Below are 21,878 nucleotides of genomic sequence, written 5' to 3' on the forward strand. Positions count from 1 at the left end.
ATGTTTTCATAAAAATCAAGACTTAGTAATTCAATCGTCAAATCTTAAAAGAGTTATGCATTCTCATTAAATGAAAAGAAATTAAATTTATGATTTTTTGGATACTTTGAATCTGAGCTCCATTTGAGTCATTGTTAAGAGCTCTTCTAAAACACTATAGGAAGCATAAGATTATAGAGAAAAAAACATCTGAGAAGCAAGCCAAAAATCTCTATTTATTCTCAATCTAATCTCATTCCTGTCTATGAGAACATACAAATTACATTTTATTTGCAATTTGCCGTTCCTATGGGAACTCTGAGATATCAAATTCGGGATTGTGAGAACCAGTCATCATACTCATATGATATAAACCTGTATACTTGTGAAACAGATTCTTAATGCTGATTAGGATTTAGCATCAGTCTGATTAAACACTCAGAAGAGTACTCATGAATACTCCTGATTAGCTGAACGAAAGGACGCATCATGCATACAAACACAGATTTTTAGACGGATGAAGATGGTGATATTACTTTAAAGTATAGACCTGTTGGCTGTAAAATATATATATAATAATTTGTCTTCTCTTCATCATCTCGTCCGTTTTCCTCTTTAATTATTTCCCTGACCTGTTGATTGCAATCTGCCATCAGCGCAAATGAGACGTTTCAAAGCATTTCTAAGTGTCACCTATCGCCCGGTGTCTTGAGACGGGAACAGATTAGGGTGAAAGGGGTAAGCAGTTCAAAACTGTGCAAAATTACTACCTTCAGCAATGACTAAGTGCAAAAAATACATCAACATTCAGTTTATGGGATGTCCTCAAAAGTCTTTAGATGTTTCAAAAGTTTCTGCCTCTGCCTGGGAAACAATCTTAAGTACAAACAAGAATTTTATTATATTTAGACCTGATATTTGAATCTGATTACAAATTATTCTACAGTGCATGCATTGATACTCCTCAACCATTACGGTTATGAGTTTGTTGTGAAGTATTAAAGGGATAATTCAACTAAAAATAAATAAAAGTAGTCTACACCAGAGGTCCCCAACCACCGTGTCACAACCAAGTACCGGGTCCTGGACAACTTGCAACCGGGTTGCAAGAACGTCCTGGAAAAAATGTGTTTTGTCCTTTAAAAGCTGACTTCTGATAACCTCGATAGTTTCCACTTTTGGAAATGCGATCATACAGGATCGCTCTCATATGCGCGACTTTTGCCGTTTAATTTTAATAAAACACAGCAGACTAAAACATGCAGATGTATTTTTGATCATTCATTACGGTCCTTTTTGTATGTTACATTTAGGCATTTATAGCACATACTTTTGTCCAAAGCCACTATGCTTCCCTGAAACAACTATTTCTTAACATTCCTTGGCGAACACAATAAATCCTTACATTAAATACATCAGACGTTTCTCCACAACAAGGACACAAGCATGAACTGAAGAATACACCCCACTTATGTTAAATATTCCCAGACAACTCCGAGCCGGATCCGCATCGAATCCACGAAAAAGTCAGCAGCTCCGGGGCAGATCTGTTGCAGATCCGGCCCGGAGTCGTATGCTGTCTGGCTTTGTGACCTTTAATGAACCCGCATCAAAATACTGAAAAACAAGCACATCTGTAGACACTCCAAATGAAAAATGCCGTGATATGGAGCAAAGTATTTCAGGTTATGCAGAAATGTAGGCAGAAGTACATATTTTAACTGAGCCTGTGTAGATTTCATGGTTTTAAAATATGTCACCTTTATGCTGCCTGCAGCAAATGCATTGATTCCTCTTCTTTAAACGGGTGAATAATAAACGAGACGCACAATAAGCATCATGACAACAGCAAAAACTAAAACAGCATTTCATTTATGAACAACTAAAGGTTTAAGGTTAGCAGAATACTATTCTTTTGCTACCATGCAAGCCGAGGTATTTCCTGCAGGAAATGCAAATCTAGTTCATTACTGCTTCTCACAGACAGGAAAGTATGACACTTCTACTGCCCAAAGCAACTTCTCCAAAGGGAAACACTAGCGGGTCTTTGGGTACTCATTGTGCATTTTTGGTTGTTATGATAATGATACATTTTGACAAGCTGTACCAGTTTGAGCTTCAATTGTATATTTCCAGAAACAGGGTTTTAGGAGAAGAGATGACTGATGACTCAGACACAGTCAAACGTTTGGGTCGTAATGTCATTAGATTTCCTGATTCTCATCAAGCTTCACTCTAATAAGATCCCAAATGAGTCTATCCAAATGCAATCAGGCCCTAATGAAAAATAAGAGAAAATCATTTGACGGCTTTTCTCTTCATTCCTAAGGCCCACGTTATGGACCCGATGCATCTCCATGGTAACAGCTACATCCAGTCATTTTTTCTGAGTAAGAAGCAAACATTTGAAAAGCTGACCATGAATGAAGACCTTCACAATATTATGTATCAACAATATATTTAAGCAAGAGTGATGTTGCAGATTGAAAGAATCAATGTATGATCCTGGAATGCTGCATGCCATTCAGATAAGAGAAACTTATAATTGTATAATACCTAATAACCTAAACTTTTAGAGAAAAGAGAACAAGTGTGATCATTGCCATAAGTGTGTGCAAGTGTAAATCTCATAAATACTTTCTTTTTATACGGAAATCAGCAGCATAGCAGTGAGCCTGGAGTCTCATGGACTCGGGTTGCATCTATTAAAGAATATTTTTATAAATAAATAAATAGATTAAATACTAGTTTTCATAAACTGATTAGGGCTAAAATAGCTGTATAAAACTCGGTTCTCTCCGAGCACCCTTGAGTAGGATTAACAGGCTTAATCGCATCAAAATAAGGATAGTCTTATAATAGTTTCTGGGAATTCTAGATTTCCATTTATTAGAAGCTTTGCTACTTTCAACTCTCCTTCTACTTTCTCTTTTTACACCCATTTTAATCTAATTCTCTGCATTTTTCTTTTAAATTTTTCATGATTTTGCAATCTATACTTGCAAGAAAAAACTCCCAAATCTGCATGTATTCATCAGCGATAAATAATCCTTTAGGTCAATTTCTGGCACAGTGAAAATCACAGCATACCTGTCACTTTCTCCTGTGTTGTCACCTGTGTTGGAGAGCTGACTGTCGCTTTCGATTGTCATGCAGGTCTGGACTGCGTCCAAAAGCTCTGCAGCCTGGGGGAGACGTACCTATTTTTGAAATTCGTCCTTGGTTGATGTGTCACCAGGCATTTTCCATGCACCCCTGCTTAGATGACTTTGCAGGGGAACCATGCAGTAAAAAAGGGGAAGGAGACCTGCAAAAAGAGTGCTGCACTGAGTGTTGGTTGGACATGTTTGATGTTCGAGCATAAATGACTGGTTAAACTGGTTTGCTGGTCTGAAAAGGTTTTTGGCAGTTGTCAGCCCCCAAGTGCAACTGGCCAACAAGCACCAACATAGCCAGGCTAGAAAACCGTCTCTGAACCAGTAAAGGCCAAGCTTGGCCACACTGGAAGACCAGTTTAAAAAACTTTTTTGTTAAAATGGACGAAACATTTTTTGGCTAGTTTGTTCATTTTCAGCAGTAATGATTATCTAGTTCTGCTGTTTGGTAAGAAAAAGAAGTCAATGAACATAATTACCAGTAACAGGCAAAGCCTGGTGTATGGTGGCTTGTAGTGTCCTAACTAATGTGTAAAACCAGAACAAAAATAGATCTCGATCTCTCTCTCTCTCTCTCTCTCTCTCTCTCCTTAGACACAATATTACATCACATCAGTTCATCTGTAAAGTGCTGAATGGCTTGAATGAAACTAGTGATTAAGCAAGAGAACATCTGGAAAGGCATCTGCAAAAATCTATTGCACAAACTTTTATTATGTTACTGTAAATCGATGCACAACACAACAGCAATACTATTTTTTTATTTGTCCTAGTGGTTTTTAAAGGGACAGTTTGCCCAAAAAATTATGTTATTATTTTATACATTTTATACTTTAATATTTATTACCATACAACCAACAAAAATTATAATAAATTATAAATATGTATAAATGAAACAGACAATGGAAGAGAATAAAAAAACACAAAACAAATTTCTCAGTACTTCACATGAATGCACTGATCGCTTTTTAAGAAAAATTTGTCACGTTTCACCCGAGTTGTTCTAAACGTGTGTTGTTTTTGCCATGAAATCAATAAAATCTTTATAAGGTTTTTCAAAGAGATCTATTAACTCTTTCCCTGACAGCTTTTTATTTGCCAGCCAGCACCAGCATTTTTTATGATTTTCACAAAAGTTTAATGCCTTCCAGAAAATGTTCTTCTTTAAAAATACAAACATGCAACATATCAAATTAAAGAACAAACTCTCTGTTTCATCCTATAATTTGTTTAAATTTTTCAAAAATACAAAATCTTGAACAAAAAGCTAAGATAATTGCATTTTTGTAAAAGACTTTTGTGAAAGATCAGATTCAGAATGATGATCAAAACATACACAGAGTTTTTACTGTTTATGAATCAGCGGATGCTTTAGTGTTTTATAAGTTGGGTAAGCGCGCCACCTGGTGGATAATAGCAGAAAACAGATTGATGTAAAAACTTGTTATTAGAAGGGAAGTGTTTTTCTTAAAGGTCCAGTTCTTTCTGTGTTTTTGAAGCTTTGATTGTGTTTACAGTGCACAGTATAACATGTGTTCATGTTTCACATGTAAAAAAATGTGGTATTTTTCACACAATGTACTTATCTGTATAGCGCTGTTTTCACTGTCCTCAAAACAGGCTTATGTCTTCCTTGTTCTATAAAATCCCTCCTTTAGAAATACGTATCGAGTTCTGATTGTGTACCTTGTGTAGTGTGTTGTGATTCAATAGCAGCTTAGCTTGCCGTCAGCTTAGTTTGCGACTGACGTATTCTTGTGGGCGGAGTTTAGTGAAAAACTGTTCTACTGATGTCATTAAAGCAGGAAGTAGGTGTATGCTATTATAGCAACATTACAAACTAACTAGGGTTTAAAAATGGGATCAGAAAGAATGTGACTTAATTGATGAAATAACTCATCTATAATTCATAGTGACCATGTCTGCTGTACCTTACAGATCCAATTATGGTCAACAGGGTGAACTGTTTTTGGGTGGACTTCAAGTTTCTTTGTGTGCAGATCTGCTGATTTTCATTGTAAACTTCGGCAAAGAAGGAATGAAGATCTTCTGTTGCCCAGTCCCACAGGAGACAACCTGTAAAAGGACACAAATACTCAATCTTTCAGATAAAATCTTTTCTTGAAACCAGCTGTGTTTGCTTCACCAAAGAAACACAGCGCTGGTGATGACAATGCCTGGCATCTCTAAACATTCCCAGATAATATCAGCTTTTTCCAATTGTAATTAAACACAATATTTTGTCTGAACCCTGATCTTGTGCACCATTGATCTGACAGCTTGAAATCAGCATATTGAGTACACTGAGTGCTGTCTGTGGATGCAGGTTAACTGAGGTCTGGAATAAGAAGTTCTGGACTTTATGATCTGTTGTGTTCAATCAAAGTCGTTTCAGGGAAGTGCACCACTAGGTGGCCATGTTTGAAATGCCTCTTGAGTAGTTATTTCACTCAGGCAAGACTAAAATCCAATCTACTTCGATGGGGAGCAACAGATATCTCTAAAATCATGTGCTAAAATCACAATTAAATAACATATGTCTGACCAAAAATCTAATCTGACATCAAATGTACCACAACTTTTGTTTCCAAGCTTAAATTGTGCTAAAACACCTTTTTCTGTGGTCGTTTCAGCTAGGGGTGGGCCAATCCGATATTCAGTGTCGATATTGCCAAAAAATGACAGGATCGAATATTGAAGAAGTTTGGGAGTACAATCCGATCCGATACCAACACGGACCTTGTCACTTGGCGTAAAACCGCAACTTGCTGAACAACACGAGGTTGCACTTTAAATTGTCCAAAGTTACACCTTAAATTTCATTTTTGTGCTGACTAACTAAAAATTTTGCTACTAGTCTGTTTGAAATATTTAAACAATGCCTCGCCCCCAGAGATTGATGATTGGTTCTTTTAACTGTAAGGCGGGACTTCTGTCTCCAGAGCAGCCATATTGAGCATTGTATTGTCCCCTATTAATATGAATGCTCAACCTTGTTGTGTGTGTGTGTGTGTGTGTGCGCGCGTGTTTAACCTTTTTATTTTTGAATAGTTTATTATAAAATTAAGTGAAACGTTCTTCAAGCTGTAACTTATTCAAAGTATATCACAAAACTGCCTGCATTATTGCGTTTCTAAAAGTTACAAAATAATACAAATATTAAAGAAATGTATGTATAATATTTATGTATAATCAATAAATTGCATCCATTAGATGACATGCAAAGTTATGAGTAGCCTGGAGAATGGTTTATAACTACGCTTTATGATTAATAAACCATGACTATTTACCAATCAGCATCAAGGACTAAACCTACAGTAGAGTTCAATGAGCACTAAGTTAGCACAAAAAAAGTTAATGGATTCAATCCCGGGTATAACTATAAAATGTTAATGCACTGTAATTGGCTTTGGATAAAAGTGTCTGCCAAATGTACTGTCCCTTTATTAGGGTCACAAAGCTAAGGGTATAGCGAAAATACTGTATGACAGTTTTCCCCCGAGTATCTTTCACTTTGCCCAAATCCTTTCTCAATGGTTGTGTAATGTACAGTATAACCGCTCCATTGTTGAGATTAACCAGACAACTCAAACTCAATAATTATAAAGTGATACACTGCAGACAAACAGATCAGTGACACAATGCTAATTACAAATCATTTTCTTTCATTGTCTTCCCTACAAGGAACGTTTCATTTGGCCAAATGAAATGCTTGCAATTTTACAAGCCTGTAAACTGTAGTGCCACAAATGTGCTAAATGGTGCTGTAGATTAAATTGATGCTCTATCAGCAAAGAGGTTTACACGGTGCAGATTGATTTACCTATAATTAGCAGCTCTTTGGAGAGAAGTGAAGAACGCTGCTTGCTTGTTTACTCTGTGTGATTTGAGAGAGAGAGAGAGAGAGAGAGAGAGAGAGAGAGAGGGGGGGGAGAGAGAGCAAGTGAGAGAGAGAGAGAGAGAGAGAGAGAGAGAGAGAGAGAGAGAGAGAGAGAGAGAGAGAGAGAGAGAGAGAGATTTACTCTTAAGGCATATTCATTTGTAATGTCCTACATGTCCGGATGTCCCAAATGCTTATTTCATTGTTTGATGAGAACTTTCCTGGCCCATGAGAAAAAATTAGACTTAGACCTCTTTAATATCTCAATTATTATATTAAAATATTTCTCCTGAAAATAGACCCTGAAATTTCCCTTTCAATTAATGTCACCACTAGAGGTTCTGTAAAAGTGAATTAACTCTTGACAAATACAGCTTAAAACTGCAAAAGATGTAAAAAAAACAATACATTTAATTCTACGGTAAAATAAAGTAAAATATACAGTTTTTGAAAGTAAAAGGTGCAAATTACCATATATTTTATGGTAGAAATCTTTATAATATTCAATGGCATTATACATGTAGTTTTACGGTAAAATATTGTTAAATTATGGTTTCTGTAAAAATACTAGTCACTGTAAAATTTACAGCGAAAAAACAGTAAAAACACTTTTCCACATATGGACCTTTTTACAATTTTAGTTATTATATTGAGATATTATTGAAGAGTCAATAATATTGAAGATTTCAGTATTAACACAAACAATTATTACATTAACCCAAATTCATATTATTTCTCATATACAATCTACATTGTCTACACTAAGACAGTCATGTCAATCATTTTTATTTTTCCTTACCAATATTAGAAAAAGCAAAGCAATATCTTGCTTTGTCAAATTCGATACCTGTTTTAAACAAATCCATAGGAATTTGTTTCATATGCTATGACCAATTTTATGTCAAATTACTTTTGGCATGAACGTGACTTTTTCGAATTTATGTATACAAAATGATTTAATTGCAAAATTTTGATTTGTAAAGATTAGGGCTTTATTGACGCAGTCTCCCAACAGTTTTCAATCTATGGCTTTACACATTTATCTTTTTCGACTTGCTCTCTTTAGTTGTCTTTTTCAGTCTTTTTTCTTTCTATGTGTTGTTCCAGGCATCTGGTGAGGTTGATAAAAGCCAGTGACACCAACAGGAAGGTGAGGAAGAGGTCTAACTGTATTTCACCTGACAAATTTTGGCAGAAGCAAATCACTCCCTCAGATTGCAACTTTGGTCTTTCTTTTTTTAACTCACTTCTTATTATTGTTCTCTGTCAATCTTCGTCCAATTACCTATTTTCTTTCTCTGTATGATGTCCAAATAGTTGGCATATTGATTTATGTACAGCCTACACTCACAGAAAAGGAATATAAGCTTTTAATATGTGCCTTTGAGGTATCAATATGTACCTCATCTACTAATATACACATTTAGGTGTACATTTTGAAAATATGTAAAGAGGCTCAAGAAATTGAGCTTTAGTTAAAGCATTCAATGAAGGTCAAACTAAATGAGGAGAAGTGTTGTGAAAAAATAAACTAGTATATCGCAATCAGAGACATTCCTGTCTGGGAGTAGATTTCTCAAAGGACCCTTAAGTTTCCAGAAAAACAGCAGGTAATTTGCGCTGCAATTTTTGCAGTGGTTACGGAAGAAAAACTCTGACATCTTAGATTTGGTTATGATTAAAATCCAAAGACATGTCTGGGAAAGACAAATCAACTGAATCTCCTCAGAGAAAACAAATACCGACTGAATAGGAACTGCATGTACGGTGGAACAAAAACATAACATTCATTTGTTATGTTTTTTCTGAAGCTGTTTTTTTTTCAAAACAGAAATGCAGCTAAAACTCATAATGCATTTATGTACATGCAGCAAAACGTGCAAAACACAAAGTGAATGCTAAATATGTGCTTGGTGATGTGAATGTAAAGGGATAGAAGAGGAAGATAATAACTTTTGGGAAATGCAAGCCATTATATGCAGACATGATATAACTCTTTATGCAAGTTTGTGTGGGTGGGGGAGAGGGGGGATACAGGACACACTAATGAAAAAGTTTGGTGTGCAATCGTGTCATCTGGACTGCAGAGGTGTGTCATAATGCAGCTGTCCTGTTTCAGGTGCTCAATGTAATATATTGCATATTGCAGCAGCAAAGTGGTGTGTGGGGGGTGTTTTGGTGAATGAATATTTGGAAAACACACACACACACACACACACACACACACACACACACACACACACACACACACACACACACACACACACACACACACACACACACACACACACACACACACACACACACACACACACACACACACACACACACACAAAATATTCATCTATTAGTTGCCATCTATTAGCCAGCTGCCATCTATTAGCCAACTGCCTATTGTGCCCTCACCACATACTCAAGGGAATGTTTCATATTTTAATATCAGACTGTTAAATGTAGTAACAGATTGGTAGCAATTACTTTATTGTATTAGCCATTTGCAGTACTTTCTGTGCTCCCATCTTGTCATAATAAAAATTAAAAATCAGGAATGGTTCTCAAATGAAAAAAATAAAAACCATCGGCCTGTTCTTTGCCCTTTTTTAGACTGACCTCACATATATAACTGTATTCATGGACCGCTCATTTATTGACAAATTAATTGAGTGTGTGTATGAACATTTATTTATGCATACTGTTCCTTTTTTAATATTGGGCTGAGGAGAAACAGTTTCTCCATTCATAGCTTGGGCCATTTTAATAAAGCACACTTAAACCTAGCATTGAGTGAAAAACAGTTTTGAATAATTACAGATTTGAAAAAAAAACCTAATTGACAACTTTAACTCTTAGCCATAAGGTCAATAAAAGATGGTCTTTGGAATACTACTTATGCAGTATTATGCTGGTGTCACATTAGGCTTTGCACAAACTGTCAACTGCATGATGTCATTTATGCAAAATACTGTACCTCTCTCTCTCCCTCTCCATCTCTCTCCGTATATATAAGTATATATATCAGACTGATTTCACGGAAATTCGTGTTATAGTCAGGGAAAATTTGATCAATTTATTTGTGTCCATGGCACAAAATTCACCTTATTTCATGCCTTAAGCACCAATTTTTTTTGTGTCACCCACACGGATTTCTATAAAGTTTTTGGGCTCTATTTTAACGATCTTAGCGCATGGTCTAAAGCGCACAGCGCATGGTCTAAATGGGCGTGTCCAAATCCACTTTTGTTAATTTAATGAGAGGAAAAATGGTTTGTGCGCAGAGCGCAGGGTCGAAAGGGGTTGTTCCTATTTAATGAGTAATGGGAGTATTTTGGGCGTAACGTGCAATAAACCAATGAGATTCTCAGCTCTCATCCCCTTTAAAAGCCAGTTGCGCTTGCGCTATGTCTATTCCCTATTTAGATGACGGACTTTGTAAACTGAAAAACTAAGCGGAGGAAGAAGACCCCCAGTTTAAGATTAATGTTAAAAAATTGTGTTGTTTTTCACTTGTATTGAAATTTAAATTTTTTATTAAAACCTTTAAAATCCGTTTTCTTTTAGTTATGGAAGTAAAAACAGCAGGCTTTTAATTCAAAAAATTATTTACAAGTATGTAAGAAAAGGTTTGTACTCTAAAAATACTTTATTTGTAACAAATAGGAGATAAAGAAATTACAAACGTGCAGAGTGCCGTTTCAGCACCCGGACAGCGCCATGAGTTTTTTTTAAAAGCATTACTTACAAATTTTTCTCATCTCACCATATCCACAGGTACAGAGTCCTCATATACAATAAATCAGTGGGGTAGCATTTAAAACTACCAGGCTGCAGGTGAAGCAGCTCTTTACAACTTCTTACATCTCATAATCGGTCCTCATTTATGTCCAAGAGACTCAATAATAATTTTTTACATTTGAATGCTTTACTTTTTCATTTTAAAAGCGTTTTTGTACTGCTGCGCATCCATGTGTGTGATAAGCAAACCCGCGCTGTTGTCCCGTTTATAGGCGCATACTTCTAACACACTCATTAAATAACAAAAACACTATTGCGCCATTGACTTTAGACCAGGTTTTAGTTGGTCAATGGCGTAGTCTATTTTAATTGCCTCAAAATAGCAACGCCCCAACAATGTGCCTGAACACACCTCGTTTTTAGATCAGAACCCCCGTGGGCGCAAAAATGGGTGCAAATGCTAATTCGCTATTTAAACAACGTGGCGCTAAATGTGAATCGCGCCGGGTTGAAACTAGCAAACGACACTTGCGTGGCGCATTGCGCCGGGTGTATGATAGAGCCCTATTTGTGTCCGTTGCACAACTTTTTTTTTTCGTTTCATTTTATGGATTTTTCCTATATTTTCTTACTATTGTCGCTTGGGGTTAGAATCACTTTCTGTTACATTTTTAGACATCCAAACCCAAACCCCAACTCTAACCCCAACCCCAAGCAACAATTATTTTAAAATATATATATACAAACGGAAGATAATCCGCACACTGTTGTTCTCCCATTATTCATAAAAAATTAAATTCCCAACGTTTAAATCAAAGATTTTACAAATATCTTTGATTGAAACATTGCCAATTGTATCTTATATCAGTGTGTAGGCCTATTATGTCAATTTCTGATATTTTTCAATTCAAGTTTAAGCAATAAAATACAAAACAGAGCTCTAACCACACATCGCTTCCTTTAGTTTGGAAGTGATGAAGCTTTTTGTTTCATTGCAGATATTTTTGTCTGTCTTTTTATTACATATTCATTATAGCAAGTTTATGTATTTCAGCTCCAAATACAGATCAGTCAGTACGAAAGAACTGCATTACCAATTAGAGTAAATCTCTGATCATGTGCATTATTATTGAGCAAAGATGATTGGTGTATGGTCGTTACCAAGAAGTTTGCTAGTTAGGTCTTTGTTTGCTAGTTTGGACCAACTGGAAACAAGAAGATTCTGTCTCTCTCATTTTCCACGGAGGAACTGATTTAAACAACTCAGAAGAGGATGCATGCGTGTGAGTGTTGGAAAGAGAGAAAGAAAGAAAGAAAGAAAGACTCGTTGATTGAGCTCAAGCCAGCTGTCAGATTCACACCCAGACCAACCCTCATTAGTGAGCCAATACTGACCTTGCGCCTTCAACCGTTGGACTATATCCAGATCCTTCAACACGTGGGCAGAATTCACCTACGCATATTCACGCATATTTAGCAGCATACACACTCATAAATACGTAAAATATAAATGGTAAATTGAATAGCAGCTTTGCGGCACACGTTTGTTTTCTAATGTGGTAGGGACTGTCATTGTTTTTGTACCGAGCCAAAAATAAAAACTCTGTAATGTCATCACTGTCGTGTCATTTTAAACCCGTATGACTTTCATCCAATAGTGGAACACAACGCTAGATGTAAAAAAATATGTTAAAGCTGCTTAATTCAATACATTTGAAGTGGTTCAAATGTAAATTAACCTATGTTGGGTTGTTTTGATCCATGATTGTGTTAAATATGGACATTTTCTAAGTTAATTAAAAACAGCCGTTGAGTTAGTCCATATTTTACCCATGGGTTGAAACAACCCAGCATTTATTCAAATGGATTTGAAAACCTAAAGATGAGCCATAATGTCCCCCATAATGTCTATTAAGCAAATTGTCTCATGGGGGACATTGTCTGGTCCCCACGATATTGGTGATAGCAGGTTTTACTACCCTGGTGGGGATATTTTGTACCTACAATAACACAGGCAAAACCTGATCCACAATCTCCCTCCCTCTCTCTCTCCTTCTCTCTCTCGCTCGCTCGCTCTGTCTGAGCGCAGTTTTAAGTGCAGGCGTTTAGCGTGTGAAAGGCAGAGGGCAGAAGTGTGTGTTTCCTTTCCTCTTTACCTCCGTTCATCGGCACTTACACGACAGTCTGTGACTGCGCTCACTGGAATGGCAGGATGAGAGAGTACCTGGATGAGCTCAGGGTACTCATTCAGCGCTGAATGGGAGACTGTTTCAACATGCCACAACACCAGGCAATTTGACTTTATCAGAAAAAAGACACAAGAAAAAGGTAAGAACGCTTCTCTGTTTCTCATTAAAATTAAACGTGTAGTTTTCTTTTTCCTTCTCTCGTTCTTCCTGCTCAGCACCTCAATTACAAGATTATTTACTTCTGTTCAGCCATTTATTATTTTTTATTGCTTTCTTTTTATCCTTTGCATAATGTTTATTATCTTGCGCTGCATTTGTGTTTCCATATTTATTCGTGTTTTGTTTTTGTATGTCGGTCAATTGGCGTATTGTCTTTGTTTTAAAATTGCACCCTGATTGTGTCAAGGTGATTTTTGTTTCATTAAGCCATTAAACTTTATTGATTTGTAATAATTTATTTTATAGCCCTGGTGCTTGCCCTGTTCTTTTATAAGTGCTGACATTAAACCTGACCTTATTAGTGGGACGCATGCAGTGAAGTTTATATCCAGGGGTTGATTTAGACTTAAAAATTGTTTATTTTAATTATGTGAAAGTCACATTAAAGCTACATTTTTATACCATGCTGTCATGATGAACAATTTTGCTACTTTCCAATGCTTTTATGACGGATTTATTATTTTACCTTATCCAGTCCTTTAAAGTTACACTATGTTTAGATTTTCATATTTTGGCATTTGGCAGACACTTTTTTGTGCAACTTACAGTGCAAGATGTGTGTGTGTGTGTGTGTGTGTGTGTGTGTGTGTGTGTGTGTGTGTGTGTGTGTGTGTGTGTGTGTGTGTGTTTGGGTTCCCTGGGGATCGAACACTTGACCTTTGGTCTGCTAACCAATTCTCCAGCAATTGAAATATAGGAACACATGAACTACGCTAATCTGAAATCTAAGTATAAAATAAAGCATTTTATTATGTATTGTGTCAAATATTAAAATTATGTTTGTCCCACAGTTGTTGGTGGGTGCGTCATGTCAACCACGTGCCCCAGTAGCAATAACATGGGTGTTTTACCAATGTACCACTACATTTACACATTTGTCATTTACATATTTATCCAAATTGACTTACAGCACAAGCTGTGTGCGTGCGTATGTGTATGTGTTTCCTGAGGATCGAACCCTTGACCTTTGGGCTGCTAACGCAATGCTCTAGCAATTGAAATGCAGAAACACATGTAGCAAAGGAACGAAGCTTATCTTAAAGTTAAAGTGTTAAAAAGCATTTTAATATGTATTGTGTTAAAATTTTAAAATGATGGCTGTCCCAAAATTTGGTGTCATACCACATGGTCCAATAATAATAACACTGATTTTTGCCAATCACTACATTTAGATTTACACATTTGGCAGACACTTTACAGTTACAGTGCATTCATACATTTGTATTATATATCTGTATTCAATGGGTATTGAACCCATGAATGACTTTTGCACTACTAATGCAATGCTCCACCACAAGAAGCCACAGGAACACCAATGACATTTCAGACAGACTTTACATTTTACTATCGACAACAAAAAAGTTAACTGAAAAAAATAACTTGTAGTTTATACTTAATAAAATCCTTTTTGCACAAACTTTTTTTTTAAGTAAAATTTAATGCTTTCATTTCAATTACAACTTACCTACCAAAATTAACTTGAAGTGACACTTTGTAGTTTTTTAACCTTCATAATATATTTTCAAGACTCTTGTGACGGTACATCAACTTAAAATAGGTTGAATGACAAGTCTACCATAGCCTGACGGTTTTACTTGTATTTTTAAACTTGGGCTTTCGGGTAGTAACCAGAGCACAAAAAAGAACTACAAAAATCTGCTTTTCGGCATACTTCACTTCCTCCAGTTCCTCAAATTTGGCCGTGAGTGCGCAACTATTTATTTTCCTGATGTTTTTGTCATGGCCGAAGCAGCAACTAAGAAAAAGAAACCAAAGGTTTTGTCGGAGGAGACCAAAGAGAGAAAAAGGGACAGTGACAGAATAAAAAGAAGGACGAGGATCAATATTGGGGCAGCGTTCGCTCGTTGGCGTGAACTAAAGGAGGAGGAGGAGGGGTTTCATGTCTAGCACCCCCTAGTGGCCAAAAAATTCCATGGTGTACCTTTAATAATACATGAAACATAATAAAGTTATTTTCACTTAATTATTTTTATTTTAGAAATTAAATATATTTAGGTAAATTCTATTACTTTTTTAAATACTAAAGCATTGCTGTCCTAAAACATATTAAATAAATCTTATTTACTGTTGTAGGGTATTGTATTTATTGTTTGTTATTTTCTTTTACATAGTTGTATGGACTTAGTTAGCCTTAATGTTTTAAATTACATTATAACACAAAATGTATAACTGACTATAAGTCAGTCATTGAATAAACATGATTCTCCACAGAAACACACACAAAACTGTGTTTTTGACATGAAATGTGAAGAGAAATACAATTAAATGTGCTGAACAGGGTTTATGTAAACATTGAACACCTGAATGGAGACTTCATAAAATTATCATTTACAACAAAACAACATTATAAATATAATATAGGTTAAACGTCTATGACATTTTATTAACGAATATAAAAGTATTTAAATAAACTAAGATTTTTTAAGAACTTATGTTTTTAATTAAAATGTACTTATGCAGTGACTATAAAACAGTAAAATAATACAAGAAAATATAATAAGACTAACCATTCCCACACAGTTCATTTTGTACATGAATAAATTGTGTATTGTATTTATAATTTTACTTAGTAATAATAACATTTATTGAGGACTAGATAATCTAATATATTTTACTAAACCAGAAAGTTATTTTTTTCAGTGTAATTTATTAAGAGCATAAGGCATAATATAAGTAGATTTTAACTGTCATTATTCTATAATAGCACTGTGCATCAGAATTCCATGGCAACAGCATTGTGATGTCATAAGTTCTGAATCAGTTACATCACTTTCACCTGTCAAAACTGTCAGTTGAGTTGAGTGAAGAAAGCTTGTTTTTAGAGTTGATCAGCATATTTTTGTTGAAGAAACGTCTGAAATTTATCCAAATATGGCACATAAGCATGTGAATGCTTCATCCAGCGTAGAAGAGCGTAGTGAGGACTACCACCTCTCCTACAGAGCTTTACTTCGTAAGAAGCTATTGCTGGAAACCAAAGATTTTTTTCAACTTGGGACGAACACCAACCCTGTAAGTACTACAAAACTGGGTGTTGAGAGGATTCCCAAACAAAGAAATCCAAGAGAAGATGCGATGGGTCACCCTAACTGTGGGCCAGTTACCAAAGGCTTGAAACGCAAGCAAGAACTGCCTGAGCCTGGTGGTGGAAACCAGTACGCCACACCGAACCTGATTCACCAGTCATCTCGCCGCACTCCTGAGATGGCAACAATCACCTCATTTATGCAACACGAGATGTCCAAGGTGACAGAGCATCAAGTTAGTGCAAATGATGAATGCACACTGACAACCAATGAGTGTCCCGCAACGAAAAAGTTCAGAAGACATGATCTGGAAAACCAACACCTGAGCGACGGAGCAAAACCTCTGGGCAGATTCTCAAACTGCCCTCCAGTGGTGTCAACACCCTTGCCTTCTTGGCAAAAGCATGAGTTGAAGATGAAGGCCAAGAAAGAACGGCAAGAAGCTGCTCGAATCACCAAGCAGGGTCTGGACTGCAAATATTTTAGCGACAGGACAGACCAAAACCTTCGTCGTTATCTCAAACACTTAGATAGCATTTACTACTGCTACATATTTGGAAGACCTGTCTGAAAAAGAAGAAGGAATATGCAATTTCTTCCTTTGAATGTAAATAAATGTATATACTGCATGCATGGTTGTCCTGTGAGAAATTTTTATTCTACCACTTTGGAGTGGTACATTTTTTGTAGTTAAAAGCACAACATATCTTCAACATATCTCCCAACAACATAACGCATAAACAACAAACAATATAAAGCTCACCATTATATGTCACCCTGGACCACAAAACTAGTCATAAGTCAAACGGTATATTTGTAGCAATAGCCAACAACACATTGTATGGGTCAAAATTATCGACTTTTTATGCCAAAAATCATTAGGATATTAAGTAAAGATGAAGATATTTTCTAAATGTATATATATAAAATGTAAATATATAAAAAAAATGTATTTATCTTTAGTAATATGTTTTGCTAAGGACTTAATCTGTACAAATTTAAAGGCGATTTTCTCAAAATTTTGATTTGTGGCACCCTCAGATTCCAGATTTCCTAGCGGTACCAAATATTGCCTTATCCTAAGAAACCTACATCAATGAGAAGCTAACTAATTCAGCTTAAAAAAAAAATATAAGTCACATATTTATTCTCACATGTAGTATCACTTTCCCATTATCTACATAAGGTTGATCTGTTATACTTTATGGTAGGCTGACATCTTTGTCAAAAGAGACTCAAGTCACATAGCCACTAGGCAGTACTGATATAAAAGGTCCAGCTGATCAATATTGGCATCTGCTCTCTACATTTAGTACCATCACAAAAATCGCAAACATTTCCTATGATGCATTTCCAACACAAATGCCCTGAAACTGCCTGCTGTACTACACATGCACTTGAGTTGCAGTCTGTGATTTTTATTTCCGAGTCTACCATAATGCTCACGGATTGGGTGAATGAATTTGCAGTATTGTGCCCACATGGGCAGCTAATGTAGAGTATCCTGGGACTGCTGATGTGGATTTATCTGGTCACATGATCTGAAAACATCTCATCCTTAAGCTAAGATAATTGGACGGGGGATAGTGAATGTGCTAATGATGCTGGAGCCTACGTGTGCTGTTCGCGAGCTTGTGTTTGTGTGGCATTATTGAATACGTGCGAGGAAGTTTGGGCACACCTGTTTATCCTGTTGCTTGGCAGTGGAGAGGGAACGTCAGGAGATACCTTGGTAACAGAAGCGTGGATAGCAAACCCTGTGCGTAAGTTTGTGCTTGTTTTCGAAGCGATAAGGGACAATGGGAGGGGAAAGTGTAATGGACTTGTTAAAGTCAACAACAGATTGATAATCATTCGGTTTGCTACGTAACCGGGTTCCCCACCTCTGTTGTTTGTCAGACTGTGTGTACAGTATGTGTTTCTTCTTTATCTCTGTGAGTAGTTGAGATGTCAGTTGGTTTACTTAAGCATACTTCAGTTTATCAAACCATGTCCTCAGCTGAGCGGTGATAAATGATTTTGGACTGGGCCCTCAAGCTTCTTTCTATGGGGGGCTGTCAGGACTTCAACTCAGGGGTAAGGTGACTTTTTAGCTGAATTCTCTTGAAGGTACTTTGTTAAGGCATAACTGGATTTATCTAACCAAATATTTTTTCCTATGATGTCTACAATGAAATATTATTTAAATATTCACATCACCATGAGCCCACCCGTGCTGGTGTACAGTACCTCTCCCTGAGGGCTATTTAAGTTTTTTTGTGAATGAATTGACACATAATAATTAAGTGTGTGCTTAAAGACTTCCTATGTTGCTTCCCTCTCAATGTTTAAATTCATTTATCATTGGTATTTTTTGTTGTGGGCCATTCAGGAACGTCCGGAAATTGTTCTCTTTGAATGGGAAGCCGAATTTAGCCTGCTAATTTTAGCTTCAACGCGTCATCCCGAAAGTGAGAAATGTATTTAGGATGGAGAACAAAGGCGTGGGTATTAATGAGGTCCATATTTCAGGCCTTTTACCACGGCAGCATTGGTTATCTGCCTTTCACAGAGAGAGAGAGAGAGAAAGAGAGAGAGAGAGATACAAGATACTTTTCTCTCAATTAGAAACAACCCATTCTGGATGCCTCCAGCCTGTTTGCTTTGATTGCATGTGTTAAGAGACACAAAAAATATGTATTAGACATACCAAGAGACCGTGCTTCTATGGCCTCCATAAACACTTTTGCCGTCTCATATTGTTATCATTCACAGCTTTGACTGTATTAATATTACAGCCTTAAGTTTTTTGATAAACCACTGTCTTGGTGCTGTCAGCGCTGTCTTGCAGTGTTGCCAGGTCTTCGTCTTTTTTGTACTTACATACTGCTATGGCGCTTAAGGGCCGGGTATACCTTTAATCCGCGTCTGGCTCGCGCTCACATGCATCCGCGCAGCCTATAAAGTATACTCACAGCGGCTAAGTGCGGATTGCCACATTTGACACGTATGCAATACAAATGATTTCTTATTCAAATGAATCCTCTACCAGGCCATCAGGGCGACGAAAATGCTCCACGGCTTTCTGTTCTTGGAAGGAGTGAATATAAAAGAAGAGAAACGACAGTGTGTTTGCAAATGCCATCTATTGCCTTTTTGTAATGTTTGTAGTGAAGTGTCCCGTCTCAATATTTTATCGCACATGCACTGTTGTATGCGTACTGTCCGAAAATGACGTCATGCGGATGGTGTGCGTACGCAGACATCCCTAGTATACCTTCGGCTTTAACCGTTTATGGTTTTTGGCTCGTGAAGCGATTTGGTGTTAATAAAATGAGAAGCATGTGGTCTCAATATTTTGATCGTTGAGGTAAAGCATTTGGATTTCTTTTGGTTTATTATGGGATTTTTTTATGCAAGACCTGGCAACACTAGTCTTCAGTTTTGCACCGCACATACAGAAGACTTTCAGTATTTTTTTTTTTCAGAAGAGAGACCTGTCATCTTGATGCACGTTTAAATACTTTATAAACAACTAGTTGTTCAGTTCGCTTATGGACACACTATGCAGAGTCTCTGTGAATGCGGTTGTCACCGAGTTAATTTGGTTGTAAAAGTCGACTGTCACTCCCGTAAATGACTGAAGTGTGTGTGACAGAACAGTAATAAGCACTAAAAGGTGCTTATGTGACAACCGAATTTAAATGAACTGTGTACCAGGCCTATTACACCTTGCTTTTGTTTCAAACAGCAAAATGTAATGATTGTAGTCGATCATACCGCATGTAATTTTCCCCTCTGGCTCATTTTGAAATGAAGGTGATGTAACTTTACACTCACGGGCATTTTAGATGTTTAAGGACAATAAGCAGTAAACCGTGTAATGAATACACCTTTCTCAATCACTCTCACATTACCCGGGAAAAACGTCACAGAGGAGACATAAACAGTTCTTTAGTGAGACGACAACAAAGAGAGCGCGAAGAGAGAATTAAGCAGAAATGGACCGAGAACGAGAGGATATAAAAGCTATTTGTGGCTGTTGATCTCTTATTTAAACAGGCAGTTAATGCAGTCACTTCTTCCTTATGAATGGAAAACAGTGAATAAATAACCAACATTACCATTTTCTAAAAGAGGTCATATACAGTACAAGCAGACACGTACAGGGCAGAGATATTGCTAGAGTCTATCTGGGGGTTTTAGTCCGCAATTTTTCACATTAGCCTCTTTAAATAAAAAAAGTCTTTAAGCTGTCAGACCTTTAAAAAAATCTGCATGAAAGTAACACCAAATCTTTAGGCAAAAATCATGACATTTGTACCAAAGTAGATGCATGAATATGTACTCAAGAAAATTCACATTCACTGACTCTCTGTCTGATTTATGGTAGAGTTAGTTTCTCTGGAGGAGAATACGTTTTAAATTGTCTGGCTATGCAGAAGCACGACAAAAGACCAATAACTGAGGGACATTATTGAAATTCAGAGATACTTTGCATTTGGCCCTGCAGTGGTTTTGAATTTGAATGGTGTGCTCGGGTAGTAAGCGCTCGGCTCTTTGTAAGGGGTCCTTTTTTTTCTTGCCAGCTCAAACTGGTGTACACGTTTTAAACACTTCTGGGAATATCAGTCAGATTTAATGAGCAACATGATCCAAAATTGTGATACAGTGAACACAGCCTGGCACTAGAGGTCTTCTCGGATCCAAAGAAATGTACCCGAAATTATCCCAATCACTTTTCACCTTTTCAAAGGACTCGTTGTACACATGCGAGATAGTTTGGGTATTCTCTGATCGGTTCAGCAAAAACACATTCATTTTAAATTATGATCTCGGTTTGGACCTCAGGTTTTGGATCTAATTGGACCCGTGAATACCTCTACCTAGCACATTCCTCCCCTGTAAGGGGGGCTTACAAATTTTTTTTTTCCATTATATGTGCGGGACAGGTAACCTGCTCTACCCAAGGGGTAGAATCCACACCATTCTGCAGGAAAAAGCTTATTTCTTCACTTAAAGGTATTCAAAAGTAGCTTTGCAATCTGGCAAATGTGTTACATATACATACGTAGGAAAAGTATTTTGTATTATTATAATAGATTTTTTTTATGAATGACTCTTTCGACAGAACAAGATGGTTGCTAAGAAAGGGCTTAAGACACATGCACCTATATTTAGTAACATGAGAGGTGTAATGAAGTAAATTTTCATCTAGCTCGGTAATTATTCACATGCTGTTTCTGGATTAGTATTTGCATATCTGCATAATTTTTTTTTTAATACTTGTACCCATCAGCAGGATGGCATACAGGTTGCCTTCCGGGGGTCATGCGCCTGCTGAGCACCTGCCATTGAGATTAATGGGAATGCTAGTGGATGGCTCTCTCCAGGTATTATAAACCTCGTTAGGTCTACCTAATTCTGTCAAAAAACTTCCCTGTAACTGTAAGGGACTTGTTCATATAACAGTGTTAAGTCTCAGAGGATGATGTTTCATCCTGTGAACACCCATTGTTTTTTTCTAAACTGAAATTAGTGTACAAAGCTTTTTGTGATAAATAATTCACCAAAAATTAGCGAGTTCAATAGAAGGAGAATAAAGGTATGCAGATGAGTGGTGAGCATACGAATATAAATATTAATTGATCTTGGGAGATAAGCGATGACTCGAGCAGAATTTGCTGAAATCTGTTGC

General features: G+C 36.7%; 1 protein-coding gene and 1 long non-coding RNA gene across 7 annotated transcripts in view; one reads left to right on the forward strand and one right to left on the reverse strand.

Moving 5' to 3' along the window:
* Positions 1–3,075: 3,075 nt before the first annotated feature.
* The window catches only part of LOC135779390 (uncharacterized), a 55,325-nt gene continuing 36,522 nt past the window's right edge, over positions 3,076–21,878 (reverse strand). Inside the window, exons 4-5 of the long non-coding RNA XR_010544786.1 lie at positions 5,066–5,210; positions 3,076–3,286 (exon numbers count right to left, since the gene is read on the reverse strand). This is a non-coding gene — a long non-coding RNA (uncharacterized lncRNA). The remainder of the gene's footprint in view (positions 3,287–5,065; positions 5,211–21,878) is intronic.
* The window catches only part of shisal1a (shisa like 1a), a 35,961-nt gene continuing 26,921 nt past the window's right edge, over positions 12,839–21,878 (forward strand). The window contains exon 1 of one of the 6 annotated variants that reach the window (XM_065284941.2): positions 12,839–13,074. The gene's annotated coding sequence lies outside the window, so the exon portion shown is untranslated. Of the gene's footprint in view, positions 13,075–17,853; positions 17,965–18,135; positions 18,278–21,498; positions 21,574–21,878 lie in introns of those variants that run through there. The other 5 variants (XM_065284947.2, XM_065284944.2, XM_065284943.2 and 2 more) reach the window with 5 other exon arrangements.

This window comes from Paramisgurnus dabryanus, chromosome 1 (genome assembly GCF_030506205.2).
Source record: "Paramisgurnus dabryanus chromosome 1, PD_genome_1.1, whole genome shotgun sequence".
Lineage (NCBI taxonomy): Eukaryota > Metazoa > Chordata > Actinopteri > Cypriniformes > Cobitidae > Paramisgurnus > Paramisgurnus dabryanus.